General features: G+C 48.7%; 1 long non-coding RNA gene across 1 annotated transcript; it reads right to left on the reverse strand.

Moving 5' to 3' along the window:
* Positions 1 to 410: 410 nt before the first annotated feature.
* On the reverse strand, positions 411 to 9,831 carry LOC142414907 (uncharacterized). Its single transcript, XR_012777246.1, has 3 exons — positions 9,796 to 9,831; positions 8,097 to 8,175; positions 411 to 435 (listed from the first exon to the last, which is right to left on the reverse strand). It is a non-coding gene; the product is annotated as an uncharacterized LOC142414907 (long non-coding RNA).
* Positions 9,832 to 16,417: the final 6,586 nt, after the last annotated feature.

Consider the following 16,417-nt stretch of genomic DNA (forward strand, 5'->3'; position numbering starts at 1 on the left):
ATGCTCCCCGAATCTCAGCTGGAAGAAAATGGATTAGCTTTACCGACTTCACTGAAGCTGAAGCAATTTACCCTGGCTGAGGATGTGATTCTTATCCTGGCCATCGGTTACTGCGTGCGTTTCAGCATACAACACAAAAGCATGATTTTTTTTTGAGCTGAGCAGGGGTCAAACATGGCTTTTTGGCTGGAGGGAAGCAGCAGAACCGAATTCAGGCAGTACAATTTCAATGTGCTGTGAGAAACACAGCGCCGGGGGAAGTGAAACCCCCGTGTTATCTCATGTGTAAAACACCCCCCGTCACCTACCCCAACACCAGCAGCTGAGGCACCTTTCCTGCCAGCACAGCCTGCGGCTCCCCCGGGGAGGGCAAGCTCCTGGCCTGCATAGATCCTGGCCACAGCAGAGACATGATAAGCGGCACTGCAGGGCACACTGCAGGGAACATGGGAGATTGTAAATGAAGGTCTTCCTAATTAGAAAGCGGTCAGAAGCACACAAGATTCCTGGTCTGGGGTAAGCTGCTCTCCTACAGGTTAAGGCGATGTTAAAAGGCAGACCGTCACGCAGGAGACAGCAAAGGACGCACCAATGGATGAAGCAGCAGGTGCGTGTATGGCAGTGCCAGCTGCAGAAGGCCGTGAGTAAGGGCCAGGGAAGAGCCTAGGGTCAGAAAAAGACAGGCGTATAATGGCAAAGGCTCTTGAAACTTCAGGGGAAATTCTGAACTGTGACCAACAATGATTAGGAAGCGAGAGAGAATCAGAATACGAGTTAAGTGTTTGCACACTGTGCCTAGGAAGTCTGCTTAGCTGGGACGCTGTAAAAAAGGAATGTGCAATAGTCAGGACAGGAAATGTACAGCCTGAAAGATCTCAGTGGGGTAAATCTCTGTAGCAAAGGACAAAGGAGTAGAATTATGGAGATCCTACGTTTCTTAGCTGGAGGTGCAGTGCTAAACAGCACACCCTGGGACACACACGCACCTTTGTGGGATTTTAAAGTTAAAAAAAAAAAAAACAAACACGCAAACAATTTCAGCTGCAAGGGCAAAGATGTTTTCTGGGATGTGCAGATACTACGAGCTCTGGTGCAGAAAGAAGAGTGTCCTCCCCAGACAGCCCTTCTTGGGTATCCCGTGGCAAGGGAATGGCTGCGATGCTGCGCGCTCTCCACGTCACAGCCGGATCCAGCCCTTGTGAGGACACAGACATGAAGAGAGAAGAGTAAAGGAAAATCTCTCAGGGAAAACAGGGGGGGGATCCTGTGGAAAAGACCAAATAGGACCTAATAATATTCTCTTAATGAGGCAATTTAACTGCCTGTAATTCTGTGTCCTGTGCATTGTGCTCTCCCAGCATAGGAGTTCAAAGGGTTGTCACAACAGGCCCTCAAAGGAGGGTTTTTATAATGAGTGGTATTTCTTAGGGACTCAGTATGGGGCAGATATGCTGAGGAGAACAGCAAAAAGGAAAATGTAGGATACACTGAAAAATTGGTCATCAAGCTAGATGGTCACTGAGCCATATTGCTGCTTACTGTAAAGCAGCACTAAAATCAGTGGCGCTTTCCCATAGACCGTGGGCAGTTCTGGTTTAAGAGTGGGTGTGATTCAAATTTAGTTTGACATCTTTAGCAAAGGGACTTTGGAGGGTTTCAACTGCTCAGCTCCTCCGTGAGCAACTGTTTCCCCACCGCGAGAGGAAAATAAGGCTTTTCCAGCACAACTTGAAGGGAAGGCCTGGGTTCAATTAACTGGCAGAGAAAGTGCTTCCTCTCTCTCTGTCTCTCTCCTCTTTCCTTAAGACAGTGGCTGTCCTTACACGTGAAGGTCACCTGCAGCATGGGAGTCAGGGGAAAGGTACAGAGCAGGGGAGGCTCACACTGCGGCAGCTGCCACCTCAGTAACCTCCGCAAACGCAAACATCAATTGTGCAGAGAACGGTAACTGTTTTAAATAGGTTAAAAAATAAAGCCTGGTTATTTAATTTAGCGTACACGCTAGGTGGGTCAATATCTATCACTCTGTCCCCATCCTTCTCCCCCACCACTCAGGTCTCTAAGGGCAGAGGTTTAAGTCCTAGCTGAGGAAACAGGGCATGCTTCATTTAGTAGCACCGCAGCAGGGCTGCTGGGGATGTCATGCTTCTGATGAGACATTAAATCAAGGTAAACACTAATCTCATTGGCATCACTGCTTAAGAAGCATGGGAAGAAAAAAATAACAAAACCTTCATGGCTCTTGTGCTTTGACCTCTCACTACAGTGTGATTCCTCAAAGCGTGGAAGCCCCAATGTGTGTGGAACAGGAGGTATCAAGTTTTCTGACTGCCTGCTTGTGCTTTTTTTTCATTTGCTCTAGGGGAGATTTATTGTGAATAAAGGGGTTCTGTTAAACAAAATCTTCATCAACAAGAGCAAGCAGATATTGTCCTAAGACCCTATTTAGCATCCAAGCCACAAGACCATCCTCTTTTCTTCTTTGCACCCTCACTCCATTCCTCCTCACCCTACAACCTTCCTCTCTCCTTCCACCACCCCAGCACACATCTGCCCCCCACCCCCATGCCCCGACTATCATGGGCCATTTTTCCTAGCTGATGATTTCAAACGCTACTAGAAGGTCTGCAGCTCAGGTCAGGCTGAACCTGCACAGCCACACAACAACTTTTTTCTTTTATGGGTAAGAAACAGTAAGGAAGACAGCTGCAGTATTTCAGCCTATTCTTCCCTCTTTCCCAGCCAGCCCCCGAACCCTCTCCCTGCACAGGCATGATTTTCTCTTTGAAATAATCTTGATGCACCTGGTAATTGCTGGAATTCCTGAGTGTAATGGTTCAACAATAATTAGCTTTTTTTCATGCTTTACACTAATTCTTGTTTAATAAAATTGCTGCTCTGTGCGAGAGACTGAGCTGTCCCAAAGACAAACAAGGAAGGAAAGTATTTATTGCTATCAATGTCCTTACAGAGACTTCCTCACTTTGTTTAGGTGTGAGCAAAGAGAGCAGAGGGTAGCAGTTTAGATCCTATCCGGATAAATAAACAACAAATTAATTGGGTTGCCCTTTCCAGTTCCCCTCATTTTCTGTAAAAACACCCAATAATTCAGCCCTGCTTTTATGTTTTATTACAGGTCTCAGGCAAGAAATCACATCCAGCAAATTCTGTAATTGATCATGCCAAAATAGAGATGAAAATGTTGCAATATTTAGTCCTAGGCTTCATTTAGTCTTAGATCCAAGGGGATCTTCCAGTAGCCTTTGCTGCCCCTGATGTGGTCCTCCTCTCACTTTGATGCCAGCAGGTGTCATAGTCAAAATATCCTACACAGACCACAATCGTTTAGGAACCAGCACAGGTTGCACAGGGAGGGAGGAAGCTGTGATTTCACAGCGGAGTGAAGACCCCAGTCCAGCCCCAGTTTGTTCCCTGGGGGGTCGTTGCGCGATGAAGGCAAGCTGCCGCACAGGGTCCCATCGCAGTAGCAGGTACATGTGCAGTGACAGGGCACAGGTACTATTCTGCCCATCATATGTGACCAAGGCCAATATGTGACAGCACGGGTCCAGGGCAGGCGCAGCTGTAGCCTGTCACAAGCACCACCCCGATGATGGGCAGAGAAAGGTTTCCTCTAAGGAGGAAGGCAGAAGGGCCAGGGGAAGGGAGAGAAAAATATACCATTTTAATATTATGGGTTATAATTTTTGATGGGTAAAAGAGAATTTGGAGACTTTTGATACCATCGCTTTGTGAAAAACAAACTTCCCCTTATTCTGCCTCCGTCATGTGGAATTAACAGACAGAGCTAAAGCCAAAGCTACTGATTTCATTAGGCTTACACTAGGGATGAGTTTCTCTCTGCATACCAAGCAAGTCATTGTACATGTTTAAAAGTTTCTTTTGACTGAGTCTCCTCAATTACTTTCCCACCTCCCCACCTCCCTGAACTCCTTGGACAGGCCGTATTAACCTCTGAAGAGCATTAGACTCGCTCCTGGAGCCCCTCCATCTGGCTTTCATCACCTTCCAGCCTCATGAACTGCTCATCCAGAAACCCTGCACCGGCTATTTCCCAAGTCCCAAGCTTCCTCTCCCTGAAACCTTGCTGCTACCACAAGTTGATTCACTTCCTGAGAGCCTTCCTGGAGCCCTCACAGCTCATACCTTAATTCTGCCCTTTTTTTCCCTTTTAACTTAATCTGCAGGGGACCTCCATGTGCACACATGACCCCACTTCAGGGACTCTGAAATATCTTTCTCCATCCTGGACCTCTCCACAATCTTCATTCTCATGTCTTTGTCCCCCAACACCTCTTTAAGGTTGGTTTATATTCATTAGGCTCCACGCCACAATCTTCTCCACTGCTTGTGTTACTTACTCTTGATAATAAGGCTTCTGTCCTCACCTCATCTGAGCCAGACACACAGGAGTCACCCTGGATCCTCTCCCATTGCAGAATGTGGCTGATTTCTTTAGCACCATCCTTTATTCTTTGCATCTGCCACTTTTACGTCCTTCCCAGACCCACCAAGATGTTACAAGCAGTAAAATTATCATCTCCCACGTTGATGGTGACTTTGTCATTTTTTCCATCCTTCCAATCATCCCAGTTTGTCTGAAGGTCTGCTCCAGGACATCCCACCGTGCCCTACCAGTGCAAGATGGTGGCTAGAAGAACCAGGATGTCAGGCAGGAGAGAGGCTGGTGTGATTCTCTGCCAAGCTGGAAAATCTACAGAGAAAGTTTATGACACCCCTGGAAAGTCTGGGCAGCTTTAAGCATCTCTCCAGTGACTCCTCCTGCCTGACTGAGTAGTCAGACATTTGTCTCGGGAAAAGCACTGACCAGTTCCCTTGGGAACCATGCCCAGGTCTCTCAGGACAGGGGGTTTGGCTGAGATGTAAGTCCAAGGCTGCCCAGGTGGAGAATTCACATGCCCCCTCATTCCCACCTGCCTCTGCCTGGGAAGGATATCACGAAAAGATTTTGGCTGGATTATTTAGTGCTGCGGAAGTCTTTGCTGCTAGGTTTGCAACAGCAAACTTAACATAGACCCCCTGTCCCTAAGCTTTTCCGCCCCATAGGGACTCAAGTGCCTTTCAGGCATCGCGTGTATCGGTGGCTGTCTTTGTACGAGCCAAAGATGACAGGAGAGCGGACTGAATGTGAGTGAGAGCGTATTCGCGCAGCTCTGCATGACGTGAACCTGTTCTCCCGGTGCACGCGCGCTCCCGCACACAAAAGCGCCCGCGCGCTGCCGGTACGCGTGCCCGCTCCCACCGCGCCCCAGGCGCACCCACGCTCCGCTCGGCGTCTCCTCTCCTGGCGGTTGCTCTCCCATTCACATTCGTAGCCATGCCCACGGACACACTCTCTGCGCACAGACCCGCTCTTTTCCTCACGGGCACACCCACTCCCTCACACGCGCTTCTCCCTTTGTCTCTCCTTTCGCAGCCACAGACACTCTTCATCTTAAAAATACACCACCACCACCCCCCCACACACAGCTGGATCTGGCCTTGAGCTCCCGAGGTGAAGGGAGCTTGTTCCTACCTAGGAAGAATTGTTGCTGCTCCCTTTGAAAAATAAATATATACATATATATATTCTTTTCTTTTCTGATGCGCCACTGAAAGGCAGAGGCTGGGATCGCCTCACGGCGCAGACGAACGCGCCCGTAGTGGGGCGGTCCAGAGCACTTCTACCGTGTAGAGCAACAGATCCTCTGGCGAAGGGTCGGGACCGTCGTTCATCAGGAGAATAACGAAACAGCCCGAAAGCTTCGTCACTGCACTGCAGCAAGGAGCGAGCAAAACGGGGCTTCGGAGCCCTTCGCCGCTACGCGAGGGAATCGCGCGGCACTGCATCCCAAGGGCTGCGGTGCCGTTGCCGTAGCAACGCTACATCTGAGTCAGAACTATTAAGGATCACCATGGCAACAAGTGTCTCACTTGCCATTTCCAGAGAGCTGACGGGGTTTGGACCGGAACCATCACGCCACGGGAAAGGGGCAGGCTGGATACCATCGCCCCGTGGGCCCCGGACGGGAGCAACTGCACCGAGCCCTGCGGGCCACGCTCACCCTGGGGAACCCCTCCCAGGCGCCGTGCCCCCCGCCCCAGCATCGCCGGGTTCGATGGAGCCACAGCCTCGGTGCCACGGCCTCTGCGCTCGAACGCGAACGTGCCGGGCGTCGCACCCCACGCCAGCCCCCAAGATGGCGGGGAGGCAGGGTTCAGGGCAGTTGCGGTGAGCTGACTCTCCCCGTAAAGCCTCTCGAATAAGCAGATTTTTTAACCTATAAACTCCAGACAAAGGAGGAGACAAAGCTCCCCGCTGTCTGCTGGCTCTCACCCTCCCCTCCGCACAGGAGCCTTCATGCTCCTGTGAATATTGAGAGGAGACAGAAGCCCAGAGGGATTTGCATTTCACACTTGCCAGCAAATGAGCAACAGGAAGATCACACTGAGAGCCGGCACGGTGCTATTACCAATATGTGCACTAGACGTACGCTCACTGCAGAGTCTGAAATTGCTCCTTTCTCTCGCTCTCTCTGCGGAGAGGAACCAGGCACGGCTGTCTTCGCGGTCACAACGTCAGCGCCGTCTGAAGGCAGGTGCCCTGGGCCCCGCACTTAGAAGGACCCCTGAGACTGCGCCCAGCAGGCTGATAGCGCGGCAGACCGGACCTCCTCCGTGCGTGCCATGCCATGAAGTCAGTCACACGTGTACGTGTAGAGAATGGCTCTGCATTTTGCACAGCCAGGTGGGTGTCACTGTTGCACAGGCTGGCGGTTCAGGCTCATACAGGCAACATATAGAGATACTCTGGAAACGCAGAGCTTTTAGCACCGTCATATTTCCCAGTGGGAAGTTAGGTGCGGGGAGCACAGACTCTGGCCTGCAGGGGAGGAAAGAAAGCATCCCGGAGACGTCCATGTTGCAGTTCTCTTCCCTGCCATGTCCAAAGTAACTCTCACTACTCTCCTGCTGTAGGACTATCTGAGATTCTGGCAACACAACTCCAACAGAAAATACACGGGAATCTCAAGTTTCTTAGCCCATGCAAGGCAGTAAGCACCTCTAGGCACTGGGACTTTGCCTCACCTGCCTTTCTTTCTCAGCGCTCAGTCTCTGCCCTACCCTCCACACAGCCGACCCACAGGACACCTTTACACCAGGGAGCGCTTGTTGGAAAACGTGCGGGTATTGGAAGAGATCACCTACAGGGCAGAGGAGCCATATAGTTTTGCATGACAGGGGCTTCCCAGGTGTATGGGGTCTCCCACCAGCTCGTTAGGCTGGTAGAAGTGTCTGCATGTTCCCACATCCCTCCCCCGTGTACAGGACAGGCGCCCATCGGCAAAGCCTGCTGGAGAACAGCCTGCGTCCTTCAGCCACTGCCACCTCCCTAGAAAGGAGAAACCATCTGATCTGTACGTGTCCAGATCTGTGATGGCAGGTCCTTAACGACTGGGACTGCACCAGGTCGTCTCTCACCCCGTCCTGAGCCATGGGGACAAGCAGAGCCCAGGCTGTGCCGCCTAGCAGGAGGCACGCTGCTTTTTACGGGACCAGGTTCTGTGATCCTGGAACCCCTGGTCTCCCTTTTTTCCATGACTCGCACAACTCTGGCAGATTCAATGAACTCCCTCTTCTGTTACCAGAAAAGAGCAGCGATACTGTCCCCCTTCCTCTTCCTCCTCCTTGCACCATCCTACCTCCCTGGGTTTCGGTGCACCACCCTGCCCATGGCTATAGCACACCATTGACCCCTAACAGGCCCAGGTAAACCTGCTCCACTAAAAAGGCTCTTTTTTTTTTTTTCTTTTGTGAAAACATGAGGCAGAGTGAGGTGCTCCTTGCTCCCTGTTTGTCACTCCTGAACCCGCCTTTACCTTTGAGCTCTTTCAAGCCAAGTTGTAACGCGGCTCCCTGCTGGCAGCCCTCTTGCCTGGAGCTATTGCAATTTGAGTGAGCTAGTCTTTTGAGATATTTTTCTACTGTGGTAACGAAATTAAGAGGGCAGTGACAAAGCCACAGCCGCTGTGGATCAGAGTGCTGGTTTGGAAACACCAGTAGCAAACGCTCACCTGCAAGCAGGAAGACTCCCCTTCCACTTGGGACTTTGGAAATGGATGAGCAGGGAACAGCTGCACTCACAGTTGGTACCTAAAATGGGTATGAAGCAGGTCTTTCAGGTCCTTGAAAGACTGCAGCCTGCTTTCCTCAAGACAAGCTTTAGGAAGAAGCAAGGTGGGAGTGGCAGCAGCCAGGGCTCAAGGGGATTTCCATCTTCCACACCATTTCTCTGCCTGTTTCCTCAGTGCCATGGGCCAAGCCAAGCTGGGTGGAAGCTGCCAACTGCTTTTGTCTGAAATAATGGGATACTTCTTCTGAAAAAAATTGCCAAGGTAAAGCTTGCCCTGCTCTCCTCTCTCCAAAAAGATGTTTAGCTCCTGGTTCTTTGTATTTTCTGATTTTTCATAAACTTTTTTTGTGACAAAGATGTTTCTTTTTCTCTTACGAAAAGGGGAAAGGTAGAGAAGAGCCCTGATTAAAAGATATTGCCCTCTTCTTGCCCGCAGCGGCAGTGCCATCCTGCTGCCAGAGAGTGAGCAGGGAACTGCCCCATCCCTTTTATTTCTGTAGTCATGCTGACAGGGCTCGATCTAGGCTTGGTATAGGAGTTTGCAGTCCTTCCCCATCCTGCTTCTTCACATTAATTCATTCATTTTGTCATTAATAGATGGTGTGCAAGCCACTGGCAGTTGAGCTGGTGCTTTCCAGATATGTGCAGATACCTGGTTTTAGTTCTGATTTAAACCGGCCCATGCCAAAATCTCTGCCTCAAAAAGCCAAGAATAAAAAGCCTTATGATGAGATTTTTTTCTAAGTAAATGGTAAGCAGATTTAAAAAATGGATCTGAGGCTCCTAAGTAACTTTGGAAAAAATTATTTCTTCACTAACCACCTTTCCTTCAGCAGGGCAGAGGTGGGAGACACTTTCTAGATAAGAAAGATTTTTTTTTTCCATTAAACAGTTAGGTGTGTTATCATTAGTTCTCAGAGTGAACACCCCTATTACGTTGACTCAAGGCCATTCACAGGTCACTCTTTCTCTGAGATTTCATTTCAGGTAATCTTTCTGCTGACAGCGCTGTGTCCAGCAGTAGCTCAAGAGGCAGTTCACATCATTCTTTAAGGATCAGCACATACATGCAGCTGTAACACACCTATAAAACACCATCTTCTTTCTTTTTAATAGGAGGAAGAAAAGGCCAAGCTCTACTCAAAGTCTCAGATCGCTTCCTGACAGTTATAGGGCCAAGCAGCAGGATTCACCCTCTTCCACTCTTCAGACAAAAAGGAGAAATCGGGGCCAAGCAGCATCTGACCGTGGACCCTCTCCTGCTCCCCTGCTGCAGGCAGCTGCGGCCACACACTCGGCCCAAAGCGTCTGACAGGGCAGTGAAGCTTTGTGCAGACGTGTGTAATATTGATACAAATATGTGGCAAATTACCCTCCGCTAATGACAGAATGAGGCTGTTCTCACTTATGAGTCACCTGGGTTTTTTTCATATCTATTCCTCATGTGTTTATTTTCTTGTATTAGAGGAATAACAGCGTACCCACTGGCCAGAAAGCTAAGTGCCTCAAAATAGCACTGAAGATGGATCTGGCTTGCTCAGAGCCTGCTGCTCCTTCAGCTGATCCCAGACCCTTTTGACAAGCTGGAAAACATTGGGTAAAGGAGTAAAAATGAGTTTGTCTCACACCAGGATCGGTACCTGGATCCAGACTGCAAGGGCACAGCGGGCTGGGGGCAGTAGGAACGGCACTTTATCTTTCCTGCTTTCAGCTGGTTCTTCCCATAAATGTTTGCTTCACTCAGCTCCTGCGAAGAAATTAAATACCGCAGGGACCAGCTGGCATTCTCCCACTCCTCCACGGACACAGCCACTAGACAAGCAATTTCATGTGCCTGCGCAGGGACTGACAGAGCCTGTACAGGGGCTCTGTGCCACGGCTTGGCCCTCTCCGCATCTCTGAAACTCATCTTACCTTCGACCCCGGCTCAGTCCCAGGACAGCTTTATAGGGACACAGAATAACTGTAGCACAAGCCCAAGCTGGCCATATAGACCTGACCCAGGTCTGTCCTCTTCTCTCTTCAGACCCTGCTCAGCCCCACGGGAAACTCTTTGACAGAGGGATGCTCCTGTCTTGTGTTCGGACTCCTGGGAGCCTGTCAGCAGCTCTGGGATTCCCATGTACAAGGATTCCCGTGCACCAGTTTCGCTAACTGGGCCCTGGGACGGCGATGAATCATGACCCTCGTGTGTCAGGGTTTTTTTCTGTGCAGGACGAGAAAGAGAGGGGCAAGGAAAATGTCCTGACTGGTGGATATTTTTTGCTGCTGTGGCTGTGTCCTTGTTAAGTATTGACTAAGGCAAGCAAGCTGGAGGATTTTAAAAGGATTTTCCATTCAAATCAGTACACAAAAGCTTTATTACCAGACCCAATGCTGGAAAATCACGTCAGGCCCCATCAAAATCATGACAGTGGCTTAAATCATGAGTTTAAAAATAGATGTGTTAGCTTATTATTATTTGCTTTATGGTTTCTGAATCATTAGGTTGAACTGGCATCAAGTTCTTAGTGTTCCTCCATGCCAAAAGCTCTAAAAACTCACTCTAAAAATATTAATAAAACCCCTGAGATCCTCGACTGGTCGCATTCCGCTAGAATATGAATCCTCATGAAAAAAGCACAACACACGCTGTCATAAGATCGCTGCTAAAACCATGAGAACTGCCAACTTCTTTCTTCTCCTCAAGGGTTTCCGATATATGTTTTATCATCTGCTCGTTTCTGCCAGCAACAAATACAATTGGTGACTAAGCAGCACAAAGGCCAGGTTTACTTTTAGGAGAAAATAACACTTCCAGTTATTCAGGCTTTAGCAGAGAGCCCAAGGATGCTGCTGATACCCCTGCTATCAGCAAAATTCCAAGCTACCATATTGCCTGCACGCTGCTTAGGATCCCTCTTTTTAATAGAGCCGGTAGGTCCTGACCCGGAGGTCCCTATGCTGACACTGGATGAGCTGTCTCCAGACCCAGAAGCAGCACAGCCCCTCACCACTACAGCCCTCACATTTTAGGGACCCAGACCAACGTGCCCAGCGGGCTGCTGCATTGTGCCCGTGGGCCTGCTGGTCCCCCAGCACCAGCTTGGGGATTGCTTGTGGTCGGCCATACCATGCTATGCAAACACTCGGCATCGCAGGGTGGAGGCTGCGCTGTGCGTGCGCCTCTCTAGCTGTATTCAAAGGATGATTAATGAGAATAATGTTGCTTTTCGGCAGGGGCCGGCCAGCCACAGCAACCACAGGGATTTGTTGAGTGCAATCGGCAGCCTGTGCAGGATCTGCTGCTCCCAGATCCCTACTGAAGGGCAGCGATCCCTGTTGAGAGGCAAATCGGCGACCTGCACGGCACGGCAGGGCAGCACCGGGCCCTGCCCGGGGAACAGGCGAGGACCCAGGATGGCAGCCTGTGGCCGGCTGCCTGCATCTGGTCAGAGCAGGGGACCCGATGCCTTCACTGGCAAAGCCAAGCCCAGGGATGCTGCCTGCCACCAGTGGCCAAGCACCCTGCTGCCGGAGCCGAGGCAGCAGCACAGCACCCTCTAGCACCGCTTTAAGGCATCAGGTCCGTATTTAATCAGACCAAGGGGCACTTGCTTCTACTCTCCATCACTCCTTATGTCCCTGAGCCACTCTTACATGGTTTTCTTGCTCACAGTCAGCCCTGGAAACCATCTTTTCCTGTAAGACCCAACAGAAGTCCCATACAGATACACCGTAGCAGCAGGGAGGGAAGGGGGAAGGAGGCTGGGGATGAGGACAGAAAGGAGGCACGTGGCTGGTGGACACCAAGCAGTGACCCTGTATCCTCCTTGTGCAGGTGAGTCTACCTGCAGCATTTCTGTCTGTAAAGCCCAGAGGGATGAATAAGACTCGGGCAAGTCTAAAGTAACCAGCTATGTCAGCGAAGCCAAAACCTGGTGGTGGTGGATACCTCAAGAGAGAAGAGGGCAAGCAGATTTCAGCTTGCTGTCAGGCATACTCCGTGGCAGATGTGGAGCGCTGTCTCTCACGTGGCCATGGACACCCCCACAGACATGGTGAACGTGGATCCATGTGCCGGCTGGCTGCTCTCTTTTGTCTGGCCTGCTCCTGAGGGACTGGAGCCCTCCAGCGTAAACTGGGATTTCAGCCCTTACCTCCCACCAGGCTGCAGCTGGGTCACCCTGTCCTTTGGCCACGTTGCCTCTTCGCAGGCTGGTTGTATCCCGTGCAGTGTCCCTCGGGCGGCAGCCTCCCTGCCACCACCCTTCCCGGCAGAGCAGCTCTGAGGAAGGATGGCCTGGCAGCAGTGGTTCTCTGCAGCAGTGGTGCAGTCCCCAGCAGATGTCAGGCTCACACCTCAGTCTTGAGGGGAAATTTCAGGGCTCAGACTGAACAACCAGGCTCATGGTTAACTCACGCTCACCCAACTTTTCTGCAGAGTGTGGAAGTATTGGTGCATCCAGATGTGCTAGGCACTTGCTGCTCCTTTATACCACCCAACACTGGTGCTCAGGTGCTCATCTATTTTTAAGCCAGCCCTCTTAGCTATTTAAAGTAGAAGAGAGTCAGAGAGCAGGCTACCTTTCAAACGTAGGTCCCTTGATTTGGGCTAAACCATGAAACCTTTGCTGGCTACCTGGGACTTGCATGGGCAGAGATCAGAGACCTGCCACCGGGCTTGGTAAGTGCTGGTAGACCGGGCTAGTGCAGAGACTTCAACGGGTGCAGACAGCTGGTGCAGCTAAGGGAAAGACCCTGGGGAGCTTAGAGACACGAGAAGGGCTGAGCCGAGCTGCTAGGGGATGCGAGCACTGGAAAATAAGAAATGCTGAGAGAGCCAGCTGGGGGAGGCTAATAAAGCCTGCCTGTCAGGGGAACTATCTGACAGGCAGACAGCCAGAGGAGGGGAAAAAACAGCTCACTCGAGTCCATGGACCCATAACTGGGTTATGGAGCTATGTAATCCACTTAAGCTCTAAAACTGTCCTGCCTCCCTCCCCCAGCCTTTACTCTCCTCTCCTGTACCTCTAATATTCAGAAATGATTCCTCGAAGCTTCGCAGGAAGTCTTGACAGCGGTTCAATTTGATTAGCGCTAGCTGCAGAGTTTTCCCAGAGGATCTCGGGAAGCACAGAGATACGTACCCCCCAGAAACCTGCAGGGTATTGACGAGTTCGTACAGTGTCTGCAGCACAGGAGAGACCTGCTCTGTAAGAAGGGCACGCACGCCAGCAGAGAGACAGGGGTGGGGTTTTTTAACCTGCATTAGGAATTATATGTGGACGCTTAATGCAGTTTATGAAAAAAACAGCTGTCTTTTCCATTATGTGTCATTTACCCTGAGAGAGATTGGAGAAGCGCAAGATGCAAAAGGCCTCTTAGATCATCTAGCCCATCACCCCACAAATGAAGAATTAATCCCATTAAGGGCCACCATTGGCTTCAGTGGCTTCAAGATTTGGTCCTAATTGCACAAACACAAAGCCATTACAAGACTGCAGTCTGACAGAGGAGCTTTCTTTTTTTATAGAGTATATAGTTTCTTTAATTAAAGGGGCTTATCTGCATGTTAATAATTAGAAAAATATTGTCTACCTCTGTTCTCATTTCATTCTTATATCCTGGTGTGCTAGAAGCAGGAGGTGAGAATGTGCAAACACGCATATGTACTACGAGATCAACAATGCACAGGCATATCAAAAAGACAGGTCCTTGCCCATGAGGGGATTATAATCTAATTTATTATATGGATTGCAGCAGCACATTATAAGCAAAAAAAAAAAAAAGTTCCTTTTATAGGAAGGATCAGGAATGTAGCAGCAAACCCTGATCAAAAAGGGAGAGGTCCACACTGATTTTCACATGCTTTGGATCAGCAAGCCACAATAGCTGAACACATTGTTGGCTATGTACACATTTTGTTTGCTCTCTAATTATTAATTTAGAAAGGACATTCAGTCAGGGAGGGGACTGGATGATAAATGTCCCTGAGAGCTGCCTGGAAAAAATGAACAAGAAGGGATTTATGGAACAAGAGGAACAGAGTCCAGAAGGTTGTCTCCTGCAGACAGGGTACAGCGGGTGAAGGTAAGAGGGCAGTAGGAGGAAAAGGACAAGGTTGAATGCAGACGGTGTCAAGGATGCAACTGGTGATGGACCACAGGGTGGGAAAATGTGCAAAGAAACCCCTTGAGAGGAGGGCAAGAAGATCAGTATGGAAGGAAAACGCAAAACTCAAAGAAGGAATGTGTAACTGGGAAATCAAGCTGTCACCGCTGTTTCTTCCTCCTTCTGCATATTGCAGATGACAACTAAGGGCTCAAAATCTTTGCATATCAATTAAACCTATTATAAAATAATAGCAAGAATAGCAAGAATAGCAACAAATTACCAAACTCCAGTTGCATTTGCAAATTTTCCATCGCTTTGGACTGACTGAATTTGCAATTTTTGTTGGGTAAACACTTTGGTCATCTCCCCCAGTAAAAATGTGTCCCGCCATTGATCAATGCTAATGGCTTTCAATAAAGGCTAATTACGTAATGCTGTAAGATTGGACAGAACATAAGCCAAGTCCCAAGCATGCCCTAAAGCCAATCTGAGGCGAAAAGAGAAAGGGATTTTACCCTTATGAAGCTACGGGGGATTATTTCACCTACTGCAATCTTTAATAAGACTATCAATCAGCCAGGAGGGATGTTTATCCCTGTCTCCCAACATATCATACAGAGGCATTCATTCCCCAGACACAAGCAAATAATGAATTGTTCTTTGAACCAAGAGGAAGATGAGGCCCATCTAGTCACCACCTCCATCAAAATGGAAAGCACCAAGTCAGAAATATAACCCAAGGCAAGACAGGGGAGCAAAACAGATTAAATATATGTCTAAATGTTTGTACGCAATAAAAGGTGGGATTGGAACAAAAGAATAAACCATAACAAACCTAAAGGATAATCTAAGAGATTTCTCAGAGTTGCTAATGGGACGGATACATAAATTGTTACTGGCATCTTAACTTCTGCTGCATATCAGCATAGTGAGTGAAGCAAGGAGTGGGAGCCAAGACCCCAGAAATCAGAGTTGGCTCTGCTGCCTCACACTACTTAAACTACTGAGAAATTAAAGGAGACCCTCAGCATTCCTTAAAAAAAAAAAGTATCTGTCTTTCATGGTTGTAGATAAAAGCTTGGAAACACAAAGCAATTGCACCCTGAAGGCAAGTGAAATGAACTCAAACCTTGTTATTTCAAAATACATGATTAGCTTAAACTCTCAGGACTGATTTCTGTGGGGACTGTCTCCTGTTTTGTGAATGCTTAGGACTGAGAATGCTTAGAAGAGGGGAAAGGAAGGCTTATTTCTGCAGGCCACCTAGACCAGGTGAGAAGGAGAAAAGGAGAAGAAAAGACGGAGATGACAGACATAAGAAAGAGACATTTGTCATCTTAAATAAGGGCAAGTCTGTGATATTTGTAGCATCCTTAATTTTTGTTCTTGCTCTTTTCTGTATTTTCTTGTGCCTTCTACACAGCACTCTACAACTCCTAATTGAGATCATACCCCCAGAAGATCTGCAATAGCTTGTACCTGTATGTGTGTGTGACATTGCACTTCGTATCACTCTTCAGGAGCTTCTATATGCATTATATGCAATACCATACTAATTCTACAGCAGCTTTTGCAACGGTAATACTTTGACTTTGCTGAAGGTGAAATCTTTGAAACTTTTATTTACAGAGCACCATATGAAGAAGCACAGGATGATATTTTCTAAGCAAAAATGTCTTGGAATAGATTAAAAGTGATGCAGCTATTGAGCTTTCTAATGCAAGCTCTCCTACTTCAGACTGCAAAGAACAGTGTCCATTAATGGTGTATTCCATATTCCATTAGGAAAATGTGCCTGAGACTCAGACTGAGTTATTTTACCGTTGAGTTAATTTTCAACAGTTCTGGTGCTAACATCTTCATGTATAAATGGTCAAATCAGTGGTTCTAATCCTGAAGTGACAAGCAATATTTTAAATCATCTTTACTCAAACGTTAAGAAATCTTGTTTATTCCCGTGACCTTATGAACTGTGGTGGAACTATTCGTGGGAGGTAAATAAAATGGCACATAGACGTCAATGGAGGTGTGCACTTAGTAGGAATGCAGCTCTTGGTCCACACAAGCGTGATATAGAGTCATTGCAATAACAGAAGAGATAGTCACGACAGTCTGAGGAAATCAGCAAGACAAGCTGTTGGGAGAAGTAGTATCTTTTGTTAGACC

This window comes from Mycteria americana, chromosome 1, assembly GCF_035582795.1.
Source record: "Mycteria americana isolate JAX WOST 10 ecotype Jacksonville Zoo and Gardens chromosome 1, USCA_MyAme_1.0, whole genome shotgun sequence".
NCBI classification, from domain to species: domain Eukaryota; kingdom Metazoa; phylum Chordata; class Aves; order Ciconiiformes; family Ciconiidae; genus Mycteria; species Mycteria americana.